Raw genomic sequence first — 22,909 nt, forward strand, 5'->3', positions numbered from 1 at the left:
GGATGACTTTTTTTAAACTTTATTTTGTCTAAGATAGAGATTTTCTTTCTTAAACGTTTTGAAATCTTGCTTGATGAATACTTGTCAAATTGATTTGGGAGGTCTTTGTCTTATGTTTTATCTTCTTCCGTCAACTCAGGAATGCAAATCTCAGCTCTAAAAGAGATATAGACCAAGACGTGTCCACAAGAAGAATAGCAGCCCAGGAGCTGTGTAGAGGGCGGGGAGGGCAGTGGGCAGAGCGCTGGTCACAGCAGTGCCCAGCACTTGGTTATTTCCTGCCCCCGTTTTTAGCATTGCTGTGCCTAAGTGCAGTGTTCAATATTTGGTATATTTTTAGAAGACTGCATGTCCTTTCACTACTTTCTGGCCTTCCATATGCATATATATAATGTCTACATATATGTTGTGTCTTTTTATACATGTGAATACACATAATGTCTCTGTGTATATATATCCATATAAGCACTAGCTTTAGATTCAAAGATCAAGACATTTATAAAAGAAACAAATAATGGCACAGATTCCTCCAACTGCACTCCTCTTAGGAAGGATTTTTTTAATGTTATTTTATTTTTTAAATCTTATCTTTTCATCCATGCTGCATGGCATGCGCGATCTTAGTTCCCTGACTAGGGATCAAACCCGTGCCCACTGCAGTGGAAATGCAGGTTTTAACCACTGGATCCCCAGGGAAGACCCTAGGAAGGATTTTTAAAGGAAAAAACCGCAAATCACTTCCCACTGACAATCTTGTACCAATGGAAGCACTGAGACTTCAGGTGCTTTTGTTATTTAAGGTTTTATCCTTGGCTCTCTTTCATCCCTATGGTGGGGCTTACCCCTTGCAAACTTTTTTTTTTTTTAATTATAGTCATTTTCAGATCTGATTGCACCAGCCTTGGCAACACGTAAGTCCCTTAACCCAAGAAATCCAGGCCTCTTCCAAGGTGTGTGATGGTGTAGAGAGTGATTGGCAAGCCTAGGGTGGAGGTGGGGACGAGGACCAAGGCAGCTGGTACAGGTGGCAGGAGCGGCCCCAGAGACAAAACACAACACCACTGGGGCCATTATTTTGGTTGGAAATACGTAAGAAAACCTTTCCTCAAAGTGGAAACGATAAACAAATTATCCACTTCCACCATCAGCTAATTGAGGCTGTCTCTCAATAAACAAGTGGATTTTCTGCTAACAAGCAGTTTTACGAATTTAATCGCCAGCGCTCTGTTGCCTTTCCCCCCATTTAATTGATGCTTGCAGAAATTTTTCTTAATAATGTTACACATTAGTGAGACTCGCTGTCCCTATTTTTGCATCCTCATGGCTTAAAAGTCTGTGACTGTCATTTAATTGCCAGACACATTTTTTTAATTGGAATTAAAATTAAATTGATTCAATTCTTTTTTTTTTATTGTCTTGAATCTAATAAATCAAGTGCCAGCAGTCCACATGCAGACAAGTGCCAGTCATTGTAGGAGCATGGTGACACCCTCCAGTTTTATAACAACCTCTTATTTTAAAAATCATGTCAAAGAGATAACTTTTAATCCAAAAATCTGAAATAAAATTTTAGAGGGATGTGTTTGTTGGATATTTGAATAAGAGAATGACCTCTTTCTCTACTGATGGGTTGTTTTCAGTCATCCTTGTATGAAGGATGCTCAGTAACTAAAGTCACTATTTGAAAATTATCTTGATACAGCTAGAGGAAGACAGTGGTGGAAGTATGAAAAATGTAGTGTAAGAACTTAAACACCTGTTTTCTCTTTAGCAATATAAGTGGGTTGGAATGAGCTGACACATGGGGATTTAACACTTAAATTGTTAATATAATTTTACTTTAAAACTCTCAATCATCCCATAAATTTGATTGTTTTAAATTCCCTTTCTTATATCTCCTATATTCGTCACTCTATATTACCTTCTAATACAAGGCAAAGTAGTAGCTTTATTAGGCTTTTTAAAATCCAGAATGTTCATTTATTATAAATTGTCTGATACTTGAACGTCTAAATAAAATATCCCATTGCTTGCCCGAGGAATATTTTTCCCCAAGTGGAAATATATTTTGTTTTATGTGATTGTGATGATGAAATTGCTCGGTACACTTTTTGAATCAAAAATTCATGGAGACAATTTAAATGTGCGAGTTTATGATCGAGTCTCTGGGGCCCCTGCACTGGCATATGGAAGCATATTTAAGTTTATTTTTAATTTCCTTTACGGCTGGCATGGTTTCTTTGGGTTCAGACACACGCACATTTACTCACATGTGTTTGCACATACACACACACACACACAGAGGCAGAAAGCATAAACAGGGCTTTTCCAAGTTATCAAGGCAATTTTCTGAATGAGTTGCAAAACTGAAATTAATATCTTTCTGTAGTCATCAAGGACAAAAGCCCATCATCGGCCAGCCCTGCCTGATGCTTAACTCGCCGTGAAGTTAATGTGGATGTTGTATATTTAAGGAAGCAGAAGGCAGTTCTTTTTGACCATGTGCAGTTAAATCCCATAACAGTACATGTTCTGACTTAATTAGTTCTCATCATATCATGTGATGTGGCCAGATTGATATAATTAATAATATGATGCTATAATAACTTTGCCATACTAGGACCTCCAAGTGTCAAATGAAGCATTTGTATTATTTTAAAGTACAATGAATTTTAAATTAATCTTGAAGCAAATTTGTATTGTAAAGAAAAGAAAAACACTTGAAATTAATGTTGTTCTTCCCTGTAATAACTAAAAAAGATAGCTCTCCCTTATCATTTATTCTTTCCTTTTCAATGAAGCTATATAGAAACTCAGTACATAGAACTAATCAAAACAGCCTTATTTTATTAGTATGAACTTATTTTTAAGGTTAAATGTATTACATTCATATACTTTAATACAAGTCCTTGAGAATTTTGAGTCATCTCTGTAGCATCTTAGAATTCTGAGGCATTATTTGGAAAGTGTCCACTCTGGCTGGCAGCCAGACTTTGATTTGATGGTTCTCTTAACTTTCACCACAACCTAAATTCCTACCTTATTTGCCCTTGTTGCACCAGTCAGACAGGTGAGCCTCAGGGTTTCAGGACTGCATACCTTCAGTCTGGGATGCTTTACCTTTATCTTTCTTTCCTCATTTTTCCTGACTTTCAAGACATAGCTCAGGGCCCTCTTTCTTTCTTGTAGTTCTTACCATTTCATGACATGAACATCCTTGGCTCTGTAACACAGCTTAACTGCTTACATGTGTGTCTCTTGTCTTCCCACCTAGACTGCAACCCTCTGCAGTTAAAAGATAAGAAGAAAAATCAGCACTGTTCAAAAACTCAGTCTAGCATCATGCTGTGCATATTGTTGCTGTTCAACTAACACTTGAAGGGTGAATTTGACATCGTATCTTTGAGAAGTTCATTTTGAACAGTCCTACTCAAATAGATAGCACTATTGTTTCTGTTTGGCCCTGTGTATATTGGGGTACATTTTCCTGGAGACCATCATCAGGTTTCGTGACTCATGCTTGGGTCAGCTAGCCAACCAGCACATAGGACGTCACATCCGTGACCAAGTGGCCAACCATGTAACGTGCTGCAAGGTGGAAATGGTTCCTATCCCTGCTTGAGGGTGGTCAGCAGACTGTGTGGCTCCCTTGGTGATAGGGATTGGGGCTTTAGGGTCTCAGCTGCAGAAAAACTCAGAGTAGGGATGGGAACCCACAGCTAGGATTCTGGGGCCACACTGGCTGCTTGCCCTTCTTCAACTCCTGGGAGGACCTTCTGTGTTAGTGCAGCCCAGGTGCTCTTCTGTGGAAAAGGAAGGGCAGTGACCAGTGGTTCCTTCAGTGGCAGGTTTGCGAGTGGGGTTTTCAGAAGCTGGGATTACTTTGCTCTTGGAGATGCACTCAGAGGTCATGGTTTGGAAGTTGAGGGGCTTGCTCATCGCTTTGCTCATGTTGCCATTGTGGTGGGATGCTAGGGATGCTGCTTCTCTGCTTTCCTTTACCCAGCAGGAGAAAGGTAGCATTCTTCATCTTAACAAGGTTCCTCTAAAGCTGCATGTATGAAAAATGGGCCCATTCAACCCCAGAGGGAAGAAAGAAGGCACACATTTTTCAACAAGCCTTGTGGGTAAAGAGTGAATGTTTTCTCAGAGCATGCATGTTTCCTTATCCAGCTCCAACTTCAGTCCCTGCCCGCATCCCCTCCCTCCAGGTGACAAATAGAACCTACTTTATTGCGTGCTGAGCGGCATGAATTCTGACATTGTAGAAAGGGCTATGGCTGTTGGACAGCCATGAAGAATCGCCATCTGCAGTTTACCAGGACCCTGTATGGTTATACAGGCCCTGTGGGTGGTTTCATAGTCAACTGAGAAAGCACACTGAGGGTTCTGGGGAATTCAGGAAGGCAGTCCCCATCCTCGCAGAGGTTAAAATCTAGTTGTGAAAATAAAATATCTGTATGTGCAAAACCCATGCGTGCAAAAGACTAGCGGATGTCTTCCTAATCAGTCACGTGATAAACACAAAGTGCTTGAATTCAAAACGGGCTGTCTCTCTGATGTCCGGAATGATTTGGAAGATTTTGTGAGAGAATTCCCCGTTGGATTAGGATGTAAGTGGTAGCAGAGCTGCTAATGATGAATATTTACTGTTTCTTATTTGTTTTCTCATTGTTCATGTGTCGTAATGAATACATTACTCATTACTGCTAATCAGTGAATATTGTCATGTAAATTTCAGAGCAATTATCTATACCTTTTTAGCAGGATATTTTAATTTTCATTTATGTAATTTTGCTTGGATTTTTTTTTTTTTTTTTTTTTTTTGTCATCAAACAAATAGGAATCTCAGGCAGCCCAGAGATCTGTAAACATGGTATTAAATGACTTACGTGATGATCAGCATGGGGACTTGCTGCCCTGGTGGGGTCCATGGACCCTCAACATCAGTGTTACCTGGGAGCTTGCTGTCAGTACAGAATTTCAGGCCCCACCGAAGACCTGCCAAATCAGAGTGAATTTTCACAATTCCCAGACAATACACATGTACTTTTCTTGGTTTCATTCTCATCTGATTATGTGGGAGGTCTTTACAAAATTTTGAAGACGGGTGCTTCTCTATATATCAGTATATATAATCACTATATATGTAGCTTTCCCTGAGCATGACGCATTATTGAAGAGAAAGAAGTTGTGGAGTTTTATAGATGACTGATTTCTGGCCATAGTTAAAAGTCAAAGTGAATACCTAAACCATTTTCCCAGCACTTGAAGTTTTTCAAAACTCAAACCATTCTTTGGAAAACACTGTCTTCCCTTTCATATCTGAGTCCATATGAATTCAATTTTTGTGGGAAATTTAAGCCACATGTTTCTGATTCATTTACACTTAACCCTTGAGAAGGTTGTGTTACAACAGCAATTGCCTGTCCAAAAAAATCTCAGTCTTTGAGTAAATCCTTCGTAAGGGCAAAGAGATGGGGAGAAGGAAATGGGGGAAATCATTGGAAAGACCCCAGAGAAGTTGGGGTTCAGGTTCCTGCTTCTGAACCTGGAGGCCGATTTGTGCAGGCTCCCCGTGTGGACAGTTTCTGGTTTACACACCTTTGATGGGGGTGGGGTTGGAGAATGGTACAGGTTTCTGTGCTGAAAAGAAACAGGACGTGTGTAGGCCAGGCAACCTAGCCCAAACCCATATTTCTACTAATCATACATTGACATTCCTCTCCCTTTCTTGTACAAATTGAATTTATATCCCTTCATGGGATTTCTATGATTTGACCCCTGGCAGAGACCTTATCCATATTTCGTATTAGCGACCTCTTAGCCATGCTGACGAAGTGGACAAAGGCTGTGAAGAAGGCCCAGTGGGTGATGAACCTACAAACACAACTTTGGTTATCTTTACTCTGAGTTTTATAGTTTGAGCTGATATATAACCGGAAAAACTTTAAAAAATGTATTAAAGCTTCTTTTTGCCTCTTGGTAAAGCTTGAGTTCTAGCTTGCCAAATCATATATTCCATGTGATACCCTCCCCCCCCCACCCCCAATTGATGGATATTATGCATAAACACACGTGTCCACATATGAGAATATATGTCACGAATGAAGAGTGAATGTTTACGGGGGGAGAAATCAGTGATCAGTAAATCATGTTTTGTGTTTAGACATCTACCCTTACATTTAGTGAGTTTTGTTTAGATAAGAGGACTTGGCTTGATTACAGTTCTTAGTGGCCATTGATAAACAAAAGGGCATTCGAATTCCATGTCTAACACATTCTTCTTAGGAGCCAGCAAATACATATTCATATGACAGATGCTCTAATCAAGGCTGAAGGTCTTACTTAAATATTGTAAAAAGCACCCTCATCTCTGGAAGGCAGAGAGAATGCCAGTTGAGATTGTAATGGTGATTTTGCCAGATTTCCCTATGCCATAGGCTTTCTCACCATCCTGTTTTCGTGATGGCACCTAATGCCTTCCAATATGCCTTGCTGCGGTTAACTGCCTGACTCTTTCTCCCAGAATCGCTCTGTGTCTGCCTGTGTCCCTGTACCCTCTGTCTAGGGTCACTGTCTGCCATCTGTGCTTCCCCCACATTCTGAGCTTCCCTCTGTCCTAACATGGGTCACTCTGGTGCACAATTAACTGTTTACCTGCCTGTCTTTCCCAGGGTGGTGGTGACTCTCTGTTACTCTGTGTCTACCACCTATACACAGTAAGCATCTGAGTTGTTGGATGGATAAACCTGTGATTTCAGTAGTATCTTAAACCAAAGGCTAAACATCTTCTGAAGATGCCAGATTTAAAATCTGAATGGGTGGACTGAGTTTGTGAAGGATTCTGCAAACGAATCTAATGCTGTGGGTTCATGTCATATAGAAGCTGAATCTTGATTCCCTGCATCTGATCCGGGCTCCCCCGTGCTGGTTACCTTGCAGACACTCTCTCTGGGTCAGGGGTTGTTATGTGAAGGACCATGGGGATTCATTCTGACCATCAAGCCTGGAGGAGGAATCCAAGCGGAGGGAGACAAGGAGCCTTTGTTAATCCTTGGAGGTTAATGGTTGTGGTTGCGACTCAGCACACTCCATGCCTCACTGCCCCATTCTGGTGTTGTTGAGTCATTCAGTCATGTCTGACTCTTTGTGACCCCATGGACTGTAGCCCATCAGGCTTCTCTGTCCATGGGATTTCCTAAGCAAGAACACTGGAGTGGGTTGCCATTTCCTTCTCCAGGGGATCTTACCGACCCAGGGATTGAACCTGCATCTCCTGCATTGGCAGGTAGATTCTTTCCCACTGAGGCACCTGGGAAGCCTGCTCCATTCTTTAGGTTGTTGAAAATATATCCCAATTTTAAAGACTTGCACAGATGAAATTTTCACAGTTTCCTTCTCTAACCTCTTCCATTATTTGTTTAATAAAGTCTCACTGTTGGAAATGTATTCTTTTGCTGTAATCTAAATCCCTCAATGCCTGTTTTCTGCCATTCAGTCTCCAGGAGAGATGGGGAGACAGCTGGCCACCTCCAAGGGGTCTTCCTTGGCCACCTCTTGGATCACGTTATCATCTCCTTAGGGTTTCCAAAAGTTTCTCATTATATTTATAAAAACAAACTTGAACTTTCAGCTTCAAGTTTATCACCAGAATATCCAGCTTGCTTTGTCAACTCCAGCTCCCCTTCATGTCTTCCTCCCAGACTGTTTTCCTGTCTCCTTTTGTCACCATCATGGGACACCAGACTTACTCCTGTGCTCTGTTCTGCATCTGATCTGCCCCTACAATTGTAAGCTTCTAGAAAGATTGCACTCCTCTTTGTATTTTCCTGCAATGGGTAGTAAGTCAAAGTTGGGTTTTCAGCAGCTGTTTCTTTCTTTGATGTGCATAGCATCAGTCTGTCTGAAATTAATTAGGAAGTGTAGCTGGTGAACTTAATTCCTACTCACAGGGAAAAGTCTGTGTAGGGAAGAGGCATTTTAGAAAAAGAAGTTGAACGCCAAAATGTAATGTGGAAAGCACAATGTGAAACAGGGAAGAGTCTGTGATGTGCATTTCAGAATTCTTTGTCAACAAGACAACAGTTGTTTCTAGGTAACATTAAAGCATATTCCATGAAGGTATATCTATGATGCAAGCCAATATAGAAAGTGGATTTGTTGGTATTATGGATAATTAGGATAACAGTAACACCAATAATTACCCTGGGAGGATTTTGTATGGCATAATTAATGCCCTTAAAGTAGTAGAAAGCCTTGGATGAAAGAAAATGCAGAAGTGGGAGTTTTGGTGTTGAAAAGACAAAAGCAAATCATGTTTAAAATGCGTTACCGATGTCATATTTTATGAGCTCAGATTGGCAAAACATCAGGACACAGCTGTTGATTATAGATGCTCTCTTTAGTAACTACCTCAGAGCCAGTAGACCCCGTGCAGGGAGATCCCGTCAGGACAATCGAAGCAAACCACATCACCCTCTTGACGACTTACCAAATCCCATGCCTGTCCAGGAGATTTCCCTTGATGTCTCAGGAAAGTTCTTGGCTAAATGGAACCACATAGCAATGTGTGGGCTTTGAATATTTAACATCCAAACCAGGCTTTGGCAAGATGTGTTGGCATAGCCCAAAAACATGCTGTCGGTTCTCTGGATTAAAGAAAAAAAATAAAAAATTAGAAACTCATTTTAAAATGAGTAGTCACTCATATACCTTTTTATGCTAACATAGTTTTGAGAAAAAACTCACCATTTCAGATAAAAGTGTACATCAAAAGAATTATCTACTAAGCTTTCCTACCAAATACAAACCTATTACTAAATAAGTACTTCTGAATCACAGAGTATGGCCCATCATGTAGTAAATTATTAACATTTCTGTCGGAGGAGGCATTTTTCATAAAATATTTAAGCTAAGGGTCTCAGAACTCTATTTCAGCAACTGATACTAAAGCTATAAAGTGAGGATAGCTCACAAGTTACAGTTCTGTCAAATATTCAGCCTTTTGATTGAGGAGAAAAGAAGAACTGAACCTGAAACCGTTACTAGTGACATGACCTTTGCTCCAGAAGATCCATGTTTCAACATAGTACGCTTGCACCCCTGGGATCAGCGAAGGCCAGAGGGCAGCCCTTTCTGTTGATGGTGGTACAGGATTTTAGGACAGGGTCAGTGGGTGTTTCAATTAGCACCAAGAGTCTATTATTGTTCCCAAGGACACACGTGCGTAGCTATGAAAATAATTAGAAAACAAATGAGAAATTCATGTCTTATAAAACTATCTTCCATTACTAGAGTAGAGACACGTTCAAGCATAAACATGTTATTCTGTTTGAAATTGGTAGAATAAGTTTAGACTATATCACAGATAAATTACCCTTAAGGAAGACATTTTTCTATTTTCCTCAGTTCTGGTCCTTTATGTGCTTTCTACTTTTTTTCATTTCAGAAGATGTTCTTTTTTCCATTTACCTGAATATTGCTTTTTTTCTATTTTCTCCTGCTAACCAGAGGAGTAATTTCTTGACCTGAGAGTTTTTTTGTTTTGTTTTAAATTTTTTTCTTTTTCTTTAGAGAATGAAGAACTCTTGTCACTTATGGAGCACGCTTTCTTGAAACACACTCAGTACTGTTCGTAGTGTAGAAAGTGTAATGAAAAGGCTTTCCTGGGAGCCTAACTGTGTGCGGGAAGGCACGCCTTCAGGCGCTGCAGCCCGTCACTGCTGCTGCTGCTGCTAAGTCGCTCCAGTCGTGTCCGACTCTGTGCGACCCCAGAGACGGCAGCCCACCAGGCTCCCCCGTCCCTGGGATTCTCCAGGCAAGAACACTGGAGTGGGTTGCCATTTCCTTCTCCATGCAGCCCGTCACACCAACATGCAATGCTGGCGGAAGCCGACAATGATGGCGGACCTTCTTAGTGACCCTCCGGTTCTCAGTATAATTGGGGCTAAGGATACTCAATCGTAGTTTGTCTTTGGGGAAGTAAGATCTGGATGAACAACTGTTAGTCAACAATATTTAATATGCTGCTGTGGAGAAGTGGGAGATTTCGGTAGCCAAACTCAGCTACTCCCCCTGCCTGAGGTTACTGCCTCAGACAGACACACAGACGCAGCGTGCCAGCAGCCGAGGGGAAGGCAGCGGAGCTTGAGCTGACGCCACAGCAGGCGTAAATCTTGCGGGGTGCGCCCGGTTTATATCGTTACTGCCCAGACAAATAGGCCATGCATTGTTTGTTCTCACAAATCACTCTCTTAGTTGGCGCCATAGTTTTATTTTTTGATTTTTCTCAAATAGTGGCCCCAACACAGTGCATTGTTTCAGATGGAGTATTCGGAATGTGGGTACTGAAGGACAGCAGCTGCCCATCCTGAACTAGAAATGGAGGAAAGCATAGGTCACAAAGAGGGGGCAGGTAATGTACAATATGATCTGTAGAGAAGTTCTTTAGGGAGTAAATCCTAAGTATTCTCATCACAAGGAAAAATCTTTTTTTGTTCTTTCTTTTCATTATGTCTATAAGAGGAGATGGATGTTTGCCGAATCTACTGTGGTCATCATTTCTTAATAAATATAAATCAAACCAGCATGCTGTGTGCCTTAAACTTATACAGTGACGTATGTCAGTCGTTTCTCAATAAATCCGGGGAAAAATTAAAAGAAGTGCTTCAGAATTCTAGGTTAGGAATTGCGTGTGTGTGTTGTGGAGGGTGTGTGCCCAGTGTTTTCTGACCGTCCTCTCTTCTAGAGGGGAGAAAGGGCCTCAGACAGCCGTACAGGGGTTCAGAGGCTTTGAGATTTTTCTGAGCTCTTTTTAATGCAAGTGAAATTTCTGGTGTTTCCATTTGTCAAAATAGAATTTTCTGTGGGACTCAGGAGAAGAATTGATATCCATCAGTACTTTCTAAGAAAGAGTATCATCCATACTTTGGAACACACCATGCTTTATTATTAAATTTAATTTTAGTAATAAAATTATTACTAAATTATAGAACAGAACTATTTTCTATAGTTTATTGTTTTATCAACATTAAAGTAAAATCCCTTATTCCTTCTTTATATCTTTGAGTCCAGCTCATTGAGTTTGAGGGAAGAATTAGGGAGAAAGAAGTGGCTGATTTTAAAGACAAAATGGTGGTCATATTAACCAATATAAGGATGAGAGAAATAGGGGAAGCTCTAGGTAGAAAAAACTTCATTTTTGTTTGGTTGTCTCTCAGTATCCATGGGGGATTGGTTCCAGGACCCCCCACTTACAGATACCAAAATCCACTGCTGTAAAATGGCATAATGTTTGCATAGAACCTGCATACAACTTCTGTATACTTTAGATCATCTCTAGATGACTAGGTTCGATCCCTGGGTTGGGAAGATCCCCTAGAGAAGGGCATGGCAACTCTTTCCAATATTCTTGCTTGGAGAATCCCATGGACAGAGGAGCCTGGTGGGTTACAGTGCATGGGGTCGCAAAGAGCCAGACATGATTGAGCGACTAAGCACAGCACAGCACAGATGACTTATAATACCTAAGACAACACTAATACTGTGTAAATAGTTGCCTGCGCATGACAAATTCAAGTTTTGTTTTTTGGACCTTTCTGGAATTTTTTTTCCAATTTTTTTCATTTATCCTCAGTTTGTTGAGTTCAAAGATGGAGAACTCGCAGATGCAGAGGGCCAACTGCGTATACCAGGTTAGAGATGTCATCAGTGTATGCAGGTGAGATACAGGCAGGCAGGCAGGCCATTAGAATGATGGATGTGGGTTTTAGGAGAGAAGTCAGAGCTGCAGGAAAGGAATGTGCCAGTCTAGGGCTGCAGCAAAGATAAGAGATGTGTCAGTCTGGGGTACTCCTTAACAAATATGGGGGATTCATGTTTTTGCCAAGGGAAGAGAGGCAGCAGCATCAATTTGCGCTGGAAATGAGCCCCTAAAGAGGTCATTCACTTATGTAGCTATCAGAATGTCCTGTGAGGGTGCAGTGGGTGGATTTGATGCCCACCTGCTGGGTGCTGAGAAGGCAGTGTGAAGCAGGCATGGGGGATATAGTGGTTCTCAGGCAGCAGTGGACATGGAAGGTAGAGATGGAACTGAGCGTCTATAACTGAGCAGAAGAGGAATAAAGGTCAAGGAAATGTTATGAAGCTGAATTAAATCAGCCAGTGATGAAGGAGGCACTGATGATGTAAGAGAAAAATAACTCAGGTAGGGCCGTCCTAGTTGCTCGTCCAGAATGAGCAGGGGTAGAGAGGGCGGTGTGCTGGCAGGTGGGTGGAGGAGAGTGTAAAATAGAGACACAAGAGCTCGAGTTGGCCTTGGGAAAAATAACATGGACCATTTTTCCTTTGGAGCCATGATGAAGTTTGTCCCCAAGACAGAGCCTCAGAACATGCTAGAAACTCAGTACGGTTTCAGGAAACACAGACTCTGGCTTCTTACATTTCTTATTTTCCTGATTTTTAATAGAAGGTTCTGGTGTGCTGGAGTTGTGATGGAAGGCCAGAGTGAAATTTGATGTCTGCTTATGGCGGGCTTCACGAACGGGACTGAAGGGATGGAGGGGAGGCTTCGTGTCAAAGCTAGAGAATGAGATTTACTCAGCTTATGAAAGAGAAAACTGGATGGAGACCTAGTTCTTATTCTCAGAAACACAAAGAGTTTTATGAGGCTGAGTCTGACAAGTATTTTCCTACTCTTCTGAAAGCTAAAGTAAGGGTGAAATGAGTTTAAAGATTTTCTTTTTGTCTGTGTCTTAGAATTTAAGGAAATGGTAGGGTTAGATTCTGTCAGGGGCTGAAGAGAAAAGCCCCCTCTTTTGTAAGGAAAAAGAAAGACTTATCTGTTTTAAATAACTGATACTCAATTGACTGAAGTCAAGGGTCAAGGCCAGGTGATTTCTTGAAAACTGTCCATTTAATGACTTGATAACGACTATGGATGTTTTCAGTCAGTTTGTTTCAGAAATGCTACCATGTGCCTTTAAAAAGCAAACAAAAAGGACTGTGATATTGCAGTACTGTGTGTGTGTGTGTGTGTGTGTGTGTGTCTGTCCATTGAGGAGAGAAACCAGAAGTGTTACTTTGTAAATTTTGAAAAAGAACAATTTCTTTTTTGAAAAACCTTTTTACTATTCTATATTGGAGTATAGCTGATTAACAGTGCTGTGATAGTTTCTGGTAGGCAGTAAAGAAACTCAGTTATACATATTCATGTGTCCATTCTCCCCTAAACTCCCCTCCCTCCAGGTGGGAAAAGAACAATTTCTTTATATGGAAGTCAGCTTTTGATTGTTTGCCCATAGCAAAGCTACAAGACGTGCTCAGCAGTGATTGTAAAATGTCTGCAAAACTTGTTGCTGAAATTTACTTAAATGTTTCTCAAAGTTAAAAAAAAAAAAAAAAAAAGGACTGGTCTCCTGTTCTCTCTGCTGCAGACTGGGATTCTTTGCCTTGCATTGTCCTGTATCTTGGCGAGAATTCAACAGCTGCTATTCCTCATTGAAAGCTTTGGCATGTTCCTTTTTAGAACATTCCGACATATTATAGAATATATTTATGATAAGTGTAGTCCATGACTTTTCCAGTAATCATGTACGTATGTGAGAGTTGGTCCATGAAGAAGGTTGAGTGCTGAAGAATTGATGCTTTCGAATTGTGGTGCTGTATAAGATTGTTGAGAGTCCCTTGGACAGCCAGGAGATCAAACCAGTCAATCCTAGAGGAAAGCAACCCTGAATATTCATTGAAAGGACTGATGCTGGAGCTCCAATACTTTGACAACCTGATGCAAAGAGCCAACTCATTGGAAAAGACCCTTGATGCTAGGAAAGGCAAAAGGAAGAGGGGGTAGCAGAGGATGAGATGGTTAGGTAACCTCACGGACTCCATGGACATGAATTTGAGCAAACTCCAGGAGATAGTGGAGAACAGAGGAGTCTGGCATGCTGCAGTCCATGGGGTCGCAAAGAGTTGGACATGACTTAGGGACTGCAGGACAACAGTCTTAAGGCATTGAATGACCTGAAGGTATCTCTTTTGGGCTAATTCTTGGAAATTGCAAGCATTATGACAGTTCACACAGAAGCTGTTTGCACTCGCCAATGGCAGCAGTAAACCGTGATTGTGCTTCAGCGTGTTCCCCAATCTGAACGGCTCAGTGGAAAAACTGCCCATCTGAAATAAACAGAAACCTTTCCGCTCATCTCTCACAAGTTAGTCAAAAAGAGAAGAAATGGTTTTTATGGCTGTCTCATCATTTTCTTCATTGTTTGGTAGCCCTTTGTTGGAAATACAAAGCCTTTTACAAGCTTCTTCTCTGCTTTAGGGAAAGTCTGTCTCAGTGATTTTTGTTCACTGCTTTCTACAAGTCAGCTAAGGTGTGTGGTATTTCATGTAACCATTTTTGGGTCTGTGTTTACTCTTTATATATTAAGACTATAATAACTAGGGAAAGTAACAACAGGGAGTAATACCCCAGTTGGGCTCCTTTGCTTCTTGTTACCTCTTTCTGTCTGGTATGTATTGCTTGGAGAACCGTATGGTGTGAATAGCAAGAATCCTTACTTCTGAGTGTTGGCACTACTCACTGGACCCCCTCTCATCCGGGTCCTCCTGCAGGACATCCCTGATTTGACCTCTGCTGTCCCAATGGCCACCCCCTGCCCCCACACAGCTGTTCTTGAGCAGATCTTCTCTTTCTGAAGTCTTCTAACACAGGATCAGACCACGTGTCCCACGAGCCATCTTGGGAGATACTCTTTGTCTATGGTACTTTGTCTCCTGCAAGGGCAGAGCTGAGTGATTAAAACAAACTGTTTGGCAGAAAATGTTTGCTATATGGCCCTTTATAGAAAAACTTTGCTAGGAATTCTCAATCCCACTGTAAACGATTTGTCCCCTGTGTCTTCCCACTTCTGTCTTTCACTTTCCTCTCTCACCAGTTGAGTATCATGTGTCTCAGCCTTATTTTTGACTAACATTCCTTTTTTTAAAAAACTCCAACCACATCATCATGGCTACATTATCTTTTCCTAGTCTTTTCAAATTCTAAGATCCAACACACATGCTACCTCACCTAAGAAGTCTTCTTTGATTCTACCAGCAAGGATTCCTCCACTTTCAATCTGTCTGTGCTGCACCTTATGGTACGTTCTGACCTGGCCCATAGAGTGTCCAGGAGCTCAGGTGTCTCCCCCAGACTTAATTTCTAAGATAAGGGGTCAGCCCTTCCCAGGTGTGGCTGCTCTGAGTCCCAGCCTGAGTGCTGAGCTTACATCCCCATCATCCATAGTCTAGTGGGTGACAGTCACTTGTTTCTAAAGTCAAAAGTAGCAGATTTGATCACCTGACAATCACAGAAGCATTTAAATTAGTTTATAGTGATATGAAAAGCTACCCTTCAGGGGCATCTGTAGGAACCTGGGCTTGTTTCTGCTCTGATGGAGTCTTAGCTGGCTTTTAGCTATATGTGCCCTTATCCCCTTACAACTCAACTTGTCAGTTTGAGGAAGCATTTCCAGCTCTGAAATTACAGGGTTTCAGATTCCCACAAGGGGGTGACCTCTATCCGAGCAGCTCACCCCAGGGCTAAGGGGACGCGTCTGAATTCTCACAGCCCTGTCCGGAGTGTGTGGCTGAGCTTTAGATGCCCATCCGAAGGCACTTTCATCACTGTGGGTCCTTCTAGCCTATCAGGTCAACATTTACTGGAGTATTTGTAATAATCATTTCAACCCATTTCATGAAGTCAGAATTCGGGTGGATTCAGTCCAGGTGCACCTTGTTTTTCTCCTGGCTGGCACGTAACACAATGCTAGTTAAAACTTTTTATGGGCACAGGTCCTCGAAAAGGACAGGACACTTACCTGTTCCAGGCATCACTTGTGCCCAGCACGTGGCACAGCAGACTGCCGAGAGGCATGGAATGGCGTGAATAGGTCCACACACCCATGTGTGTACCCTCCCTGCTCTTGAGACTGTGTCTTATTCATTGTTTTATTCTCTGTGGGTATAACACTGTGCCTTTCACTCACCATACACCATAGAGATGTGGGAAAGAATCCATTCGTTAGCCTCTCGGCAATGAATTTTAGGTGAGTACCACCCCCCCAATTCATACTGCCTTTATTTTCTTTTATGATGCTTCTCCCTAGTTTGCACGGGCCTAGAACATCACATGGGGTGATAAGGCTTCTCTATGTGCTCGCTTAGCTGGGCCTGCATCCTGGAAACAGGTCCCAAAGGCACAGCATTTCTTTACCCATGAGCGTTGCAGTCTTTCTGTCCAGTTGACCAGTCACTGCACACTGAAACGAGCTTCCATATCTGCAATCTGGGGAATACACACCATTGTTCTCTTGCTTTCTTCCTCCACTGGAAAACAAGAGTGTGGAACACTGAAGTACGATGATGGAGATGATGCCTTTGAAAGGCAATCTCTGCACCTCACTCAGTGTGAGAACACAGCCGGCAAGATGGAGTGTGCCTAGCACAGCAGTTACTCCCCTTGTTAGATCTAATTTCAGAATGCCTCCTTGGCTCATTATTTTAGCACATTTTTTCAATGTACCCAACAGCAGTGTTGACACTGCAAGTCTCTTGAAGGCTGTTGTGTAGATGCTTACTGATTGCACTGGACTCCAGACTCTTTTTTGAATGTAAGCACTTCAGTTCAGTTCAGTCGCTCAGTCGTGTCCAATTCTTTGCGACCCCATGAATCGCAGCACACCAGGCCTCCCTGTCCATCACCAACTCCCGGAGCTCACCCAGACTCATGTCCATAGAGTTGGCAATGCCATCCAGCCATCTCATCCTCTGTCATCCCTTTCTCCTCCTGCCCCCAATCCCTCCCAGCATCAGGGTCTTTTCCAGTGAGTCAACTCTTCACATGAGGTGGCCAAAGTACTGGAGTTTCAGCTTTAGCATCATTCCTTCCAAGGAACACCCAGGACAGATCTCCTTTAGAATGGACTGGTTGGATCTCCTTGCAGTCCAAGAGACTCTCAAGAGTCTTCTCCAACACCACAGTTCAAAAGCATCAATTCTTCGGTACTCAGCCTTCTTCACAGTCCAACTCTCACATCCATACATGACCACTGGAAAAACCATAGCCTTGACTAGATGGACCTTTGTTGGCAAAGTAATGTCTCTGCTTTTCAATATGCTATCTAAGTTGGTCATAACTTTCATTCCAAGGAGTAAACGTCTTTTAATTTCATGGCTGCAGTCACCATCTGTAGTGATTTTGGAGCCCAGAAAAATAAAGTCTGACACTGTTTCCACTGTTTCCCCATCTATTTGCCATGAAGTGATGGGACTGGATGCTATGATCTTCGTTTTCTGAATGTTGAGCTTTAAGGCAAGTTTTTCACTCTCTTCTTTCACTTTCATTAAGAGGCTTTTTAGTTCCTCTTCACTTTTTAGTTCCTCTCGACGCCATAAGGGTGGTGTCATCTGCATATCTGAGGTTATTGAGATTTCTCCCAGCATTTTTGATTCCAGCTTGTGCTTCTTCCAGCCCAGCATTTCTCATGATGTACTCTGCATATAAATTAAATAAGCAGGTGACAATATACAGCCTTGACATACTCCTTTTCCTATTTGGAACCAGTCTGTTGTTCCATGTCCAGTTCTAACTGTTGCTTCTTGACCTGCATAGAGGTTTCTCAAGAGGCAGGTCAGGTGGTCTGGTATTCCCATCTCTTTCAGAGTTTCCCACAGTTTATTGTGATCCACACAGTCAAAGGCTTTGGCATAGTCAGTAAAGCAGAAATAGATGTTTTTCTGGAACTCTCTTGCTTTTTCGATGATCCAGTGGATGTTGGCAATTTAATCTCTGGTTCCGCTGCCTTTTCTAAAACCAGCTTGAACATCTGGAAGTTCACAGTTCACGTATTGCTAAAGACTGGCTTGGAGAACTTTGAGGATTACATGTAAGCAGTTAGAGGACACTGAATCCAGTCCATTTTGATTTTTGTTTGTTTTAAATATTTATTTATCTAGCTGTGCTGGGCCTTAGTTGCAGCATGTGGGATCTAGGGGTTGACCAGGGATCATACTGACCAGGGACCCAAGCGCCCTGCATTGGGAGCTTGGAGTCATAGCCACTGGACCACCAGGGAGGTCCCTCAGTCCATTTTGTTTGTTGAAGTCCTATTAATTCTGCATAGCTATTTCGTGTGTTCATGGGTTCCATATGTATAGTGAATCTTTGAATTAAGTAAAACTTCAGATCAGATCAGTCGCTCAGTCGTGTCCGACTCTTTGTGACCCCATGAATCACAGCACTCCAGGCCTCCCTGTCCATCACCAACTCCCGGAGCTCACCCAGACTCACGTCCATCGACTCAGTGATGCCATCCAGCCATCTCATCCTCTGTCGTCCCCTTCTCCCCCTCCCCCAATCCCTCCCAGCATCAGAGTCTTTTCCAATGAGTCAACTCTTCACATGAGGTGGCCAAAGTACTGGAGTTTCAGCTTTAGCATCATTCCTTCCAAAGAAATCCCAGGGCTGATCTCCTTCAGAATGCACTGGTTGGATCTCCTTGCAGTCCAAGGGACTCTCAAGAGTCTTCTCCAACACCACACTTCAAAAGCATCAATTCTTCGGCGCTCAGCCTTCTTCACAGTCCAACCCTCACATCCATACATGACCACAGGAAAAACCGTAGCCTTGACTAGATGAACCTTTGTTGGCAAAGTAATGTCTCTGCTTTTGAATATGCTGTCTAGGTTGGTCATAACTTTCCTTCCAAGGAGCAAGCGTCTTTTAATTTCATGGCTGCAGTCACCATCTGCAGTGATTTTGGAGCCCAGAAAAATAAAGTCTGACACTGTTTCTACTGTTTCCCCATCTATTTCCCATGAAGTGATGGGACCAGATGCCATGATCTTCGTTTTCTGAATGTTGAGCTTTAAGCCAACTTTTTCACTCTCCACTTTCACTTTCATCAAGAGGCTTTTGAGTTCCTCTTCACTTTCTGCCATAAGGGTGATGTCATCTGCATATCTGAGGTTATTGATATTTCTCCCGGCAATCTTGATTCCAGCTTGTGTTTCTTCTAGTCCAGCGTTTCTCATGATGTACTCTGCATATAAGTTAAATAAACAGGGTGACAATATACAGCCCTGATGTACTCCTTTTCCTATTTGGAACCAGTCTGTTGTTCCATGTCCAGTTCTAACTGTTGCTTCCTGACCTGCATACAAATTTCTCAAGAGGCAGATCAGGTGGTCTGGTATTCCCATCTCTTTCAGAATTTTCCACAGTTTATTGTGATCCACACAGTCAAAGGCTTTGGCATAGTCAGTAAAGCAGAAATAGATGTTTTTCTGGAACTCTCTTGCTTTTTCAATGATCCAGTGGATATTGGCAATTTAATCTTTGGTTCCCCTGCCTTTTCTAAAACCAGCTTGAACATCAGGAAGTTCACGGTTCACATATTGCTGAAGCCTGGCTTGGAGAACTTTGAGCATTACTTTACTAGCGTGTGAGATGAGTGCAATTGTGCGGTAGTTTGAGCATTCTTTGGCATTGCCTTTCTTTGGGATTGGAATGAAAGCTGACCTTTTCCAGTCCTGTGGCCACTGCTGAGTTTTCCAAATTTGCTGGCATATTGAGTGCAGCACTTTCACAGCATCATCTTTCAGGATTTGGAATAGCTCAACTGGAATTCTATCACCTCCACTAGCTTTGTTCATAGTGATGCTTTCTAAGGCCCACTTGACTTCACATCCCAGGATGTCTGGCTCTAGGTCAGTGATCACACCATCATGATTATCTGGGTCGTGAAGATCTTTTTTGTACAGTTCTTTTGAGTATTCTTGCCATCTCTTCTTAATATCTTCTGCTTCTGTTAGGTCCATACCATTTCTGTTCTTTATCGAACCCATCTTTGCATGAAATGTTCCTTTGGTATATCTGATTTTCTTGAAGAGATCTCTAGTCTTTTCCATTCTGTTGGCTAAAACAGTTCCCTGTATTATCTGCAGTACTGAATGGGAATTCTCCTTTAGTAAATATGGTGACTCCCTGACTTGCCCCAGCAGTTATTCGAATGATAATTGAACCTTACTTAATGATTCTAGGTTATCTATTTGCATTAATTATTGGGTTCCTAAGATAGAAAGAACTGATGGCTCCTATATTAAGTCACTTCAGATTGTTGAAATATTTTAGTCTGCTTTTATAACACTTCTTCCAGAGTCATCTACTGTTTCTCACTTCTGCTATTGTGCCCTTGATGCTCTTCAGTTACTATCTTATTTTAGATACGAGTTCCTGGGTGAATACGTTAAGATGCCTAAACTCTGTTAAAAAAAAAAACCCTCCTCATATAAAGGGAGTTTTGTATAATGATTAAACATGTGCACCCTACATTTTAATCCCTGTTCTGCTATCAGAGAGCTGTTGATCTTGGACAAGTTACTTAAGTTTTCCACTTCTTTCCTTGGTGTCTCATCCGTTGAATGTGCATAATTGTTCTCACTTCCTAGAACTTTGGAAATCAGATGCCTAGGACAAGCCTCCTATTTGGAAGGAGTTGCATGGCTGTGTTAGCTGCTTTTGCCGTGGATACACTCATGAATGACAGAGCACGGAGCCCGGTGGGCTATAGTCCATGGGGTTGCAAAGTGCCAGACACAGCTGAGCAACTGAGCACACGCATAGCACAGAGAACTGATTTTGGCCAGCTGTACTCTTGCTTTGGGCATTGGCTGATAGGGTGGATTGTAAACTGGGAAATTTGTATTCAGATTACCCTATGTCCTTTGAATCATACCAGAACTTCTCTCTTGAGATGAAATGAGAGATAGAAAACTCTTGGATTTTAAGCCATGGGTCACTTCCCATTGTCAGTTCATAAAATCATTTTAGTAGGTCAGCATCAAGGGTTTTTAAAGAGAAAGAGCAGGAATAGAGTAGAAAACATTTTGTTTTGTTTCATAATTTCTATTTCAGTTATAGATTTATATATACACATTGTACCAGTTGCTATGTAAAATGTGCTTTTTATTGTGGGTTGTGGTCAAAGTGTGAATAACCCTGAGTTAGAATTGTAGCTAATGCAATAGATAGGATTCTTTTTCTCCTTTTCCAATCCCCATGTCTGTAATAGTGTTAGACCTGCTTTGTCAAAGTTTATGTCATCTTTTTCTGGCTATCACAACCATGAAAAATGAGTGCCTCATTCTGGGGGTGTGTGGTTGGAGTAGGGGATCCTGTCCAGGAAGCACATGATGGTCTGAGATCTCAAAACACGAGTTTGGAAATCTTGGAAATATAGGATGGAAAGAGTTTTGTTGTGAAATTTGCAGATTTGAGTAGAGGGAATGCTTTCTGTTTGTTTTCATGGGGAAACACTGTGTAATGTACTCGTGATATTCTATATTGGGATGTACAGGCATGAAATATAACTCCTTATCAAAGGAAATGGGAGAGAAGGGAGCATATCCCTGGAAAGCATAGATCACAAGTTCTCATTCATTCAGCAAATTCAGGGAGCATGCATTTCCCTGGCATAGGGATCAGGGCTATGGGAACAAACAGGAAAACGGCAAGGTCCCTCCATCAGAAAGCTTGCTGCCTGTTTCCAGGGAGAGCCAAAACACTAAGACAGCTGGGTTTGGGGGCTGGAGGTGCAGAAGGGTGTTATCATCATCCCTGGGCCTTCCCTGGTCCAAGTAGGATCTCCTGCCCTACGTCACCTTCATCATCCTGAGTTTGAGAATATCCACCCTTCGCTAGAGTGTGAAGTTCACTGGGTTCCATGCACAGCTATTCCAAGGATTTATAAGTAGCTATAAAATGAGATTTTAAAATTCAGCTTGAATCTTTTCATATCATAATCACACTTGTGATTCAGCAGAGGGTTTTTTCATGTTGCATTCATACTCAAGGGCTGGGTTTCTTCCCCCCTCCTTTTTTCCACTGAAAGAATGCTAACAAGAATAAATTGAGTGGATGAGCCTTCATTGTCGCCGTTTTTCTTCACCGAGGTATTTATAGTAAGAAGATTAAATGTGCCGAAGCTGTTCTTCCCATTCATGTAAACCAAAGAGACGAGGAGTTTCATGAGTGCCTGGGCGGTGGTTTGGTCTAATGAGAAGTGCATCCCCTGGCAGCCTGGAGACTTGGAGCAGCTGAGCTCAACCCCTGCAGCTCCAGGGGGGCTGCGCTCCCTCCAGAAGTGGAATTGAGCAGCTATGCTCAATTCCTGGCTTCGAGGAAGCAAGACCTCCTCATGCAGAACCTTGACTGCAACTTACCTGTCCCTCCTGAGTTCTCTTGAGGGAGCACTTTCCTTACGCCAGGCTGACCAGCTAGGACCAACTGAAAAATCAGGGCATGCAGTTTGACCCTGAGCACTCTGTTCATGGACAGAGTATTTGAAATTGTGGCTTTCCAACAATATCTAGGACTTGTAGCTACCCTATAAAAATAGGAATTTGAACTCTGCAGTGTAATACTGACCCCCTGCCTGCGGACCATGTGGCTGGTGTCTCCTTCCCCTCTTCTTCCTCAAGGACCATCATCAGAGGGAGGCAGCTTCCTGGGTCACAGGGGTGACCTTTGGACTGTGCTGAGCAGCTGAGTGTCGCCCTGCTTGGGCAGAGCATCAAGTTGTACACGGGTGGTGTTGCTTCCACTTCCTACCCCTGAGCAAGATGGTCTGTGCAGATGATCCCCACACAGATGCCCCATTCCCGGAAGACCTGTCTGTCCACCAGTGGCCACACTTCTCCACTGAGCTTCCTTTCACCGGCACCACTGCTGCTGCCATGGGAACTGAAAATATTAGTATAAATATACACGTTTGTATACATACCATGTATACACATGTGTACTCACACACATGTCTTTAAAGTGCTTGTGGTTTCTGAGGATGGAGAAAGGGGAAAACTGTAT

General features: G+C 42.2%; 1 protein-coding gene across 37 annotated transcripts in view; it reads left to right on the forward strand.

Moving 5' to 3' along the window:
• Window positions 1-22,909, forward strand: part of PARD3 (par-3 family cell polarity regulator) — a 579,492-nt gene that overhangs the window by 512,662 nt on the left and 43,921 nt on the right. The window lies entirely within an intron of this gene.

The sequence above is a fragment of the Bubalus kerabau genome, chromosome 13 (genome assembly GCF_029407905.1).
Source record: "Bubalus kerabau isolate K-KA32 ecotype Philippines breed swamp buffalo chromosome 13, PCC_UOA_SB_1v2, whole genome shotgun sequence".
Classification (NCBI taxonomy): domain Eukaryota; kingdom Metazoa; phylum Chordata; class Mammalia; order Artiodactyla; family Bovidae; genus Bubalus; species Bubalus kerabau.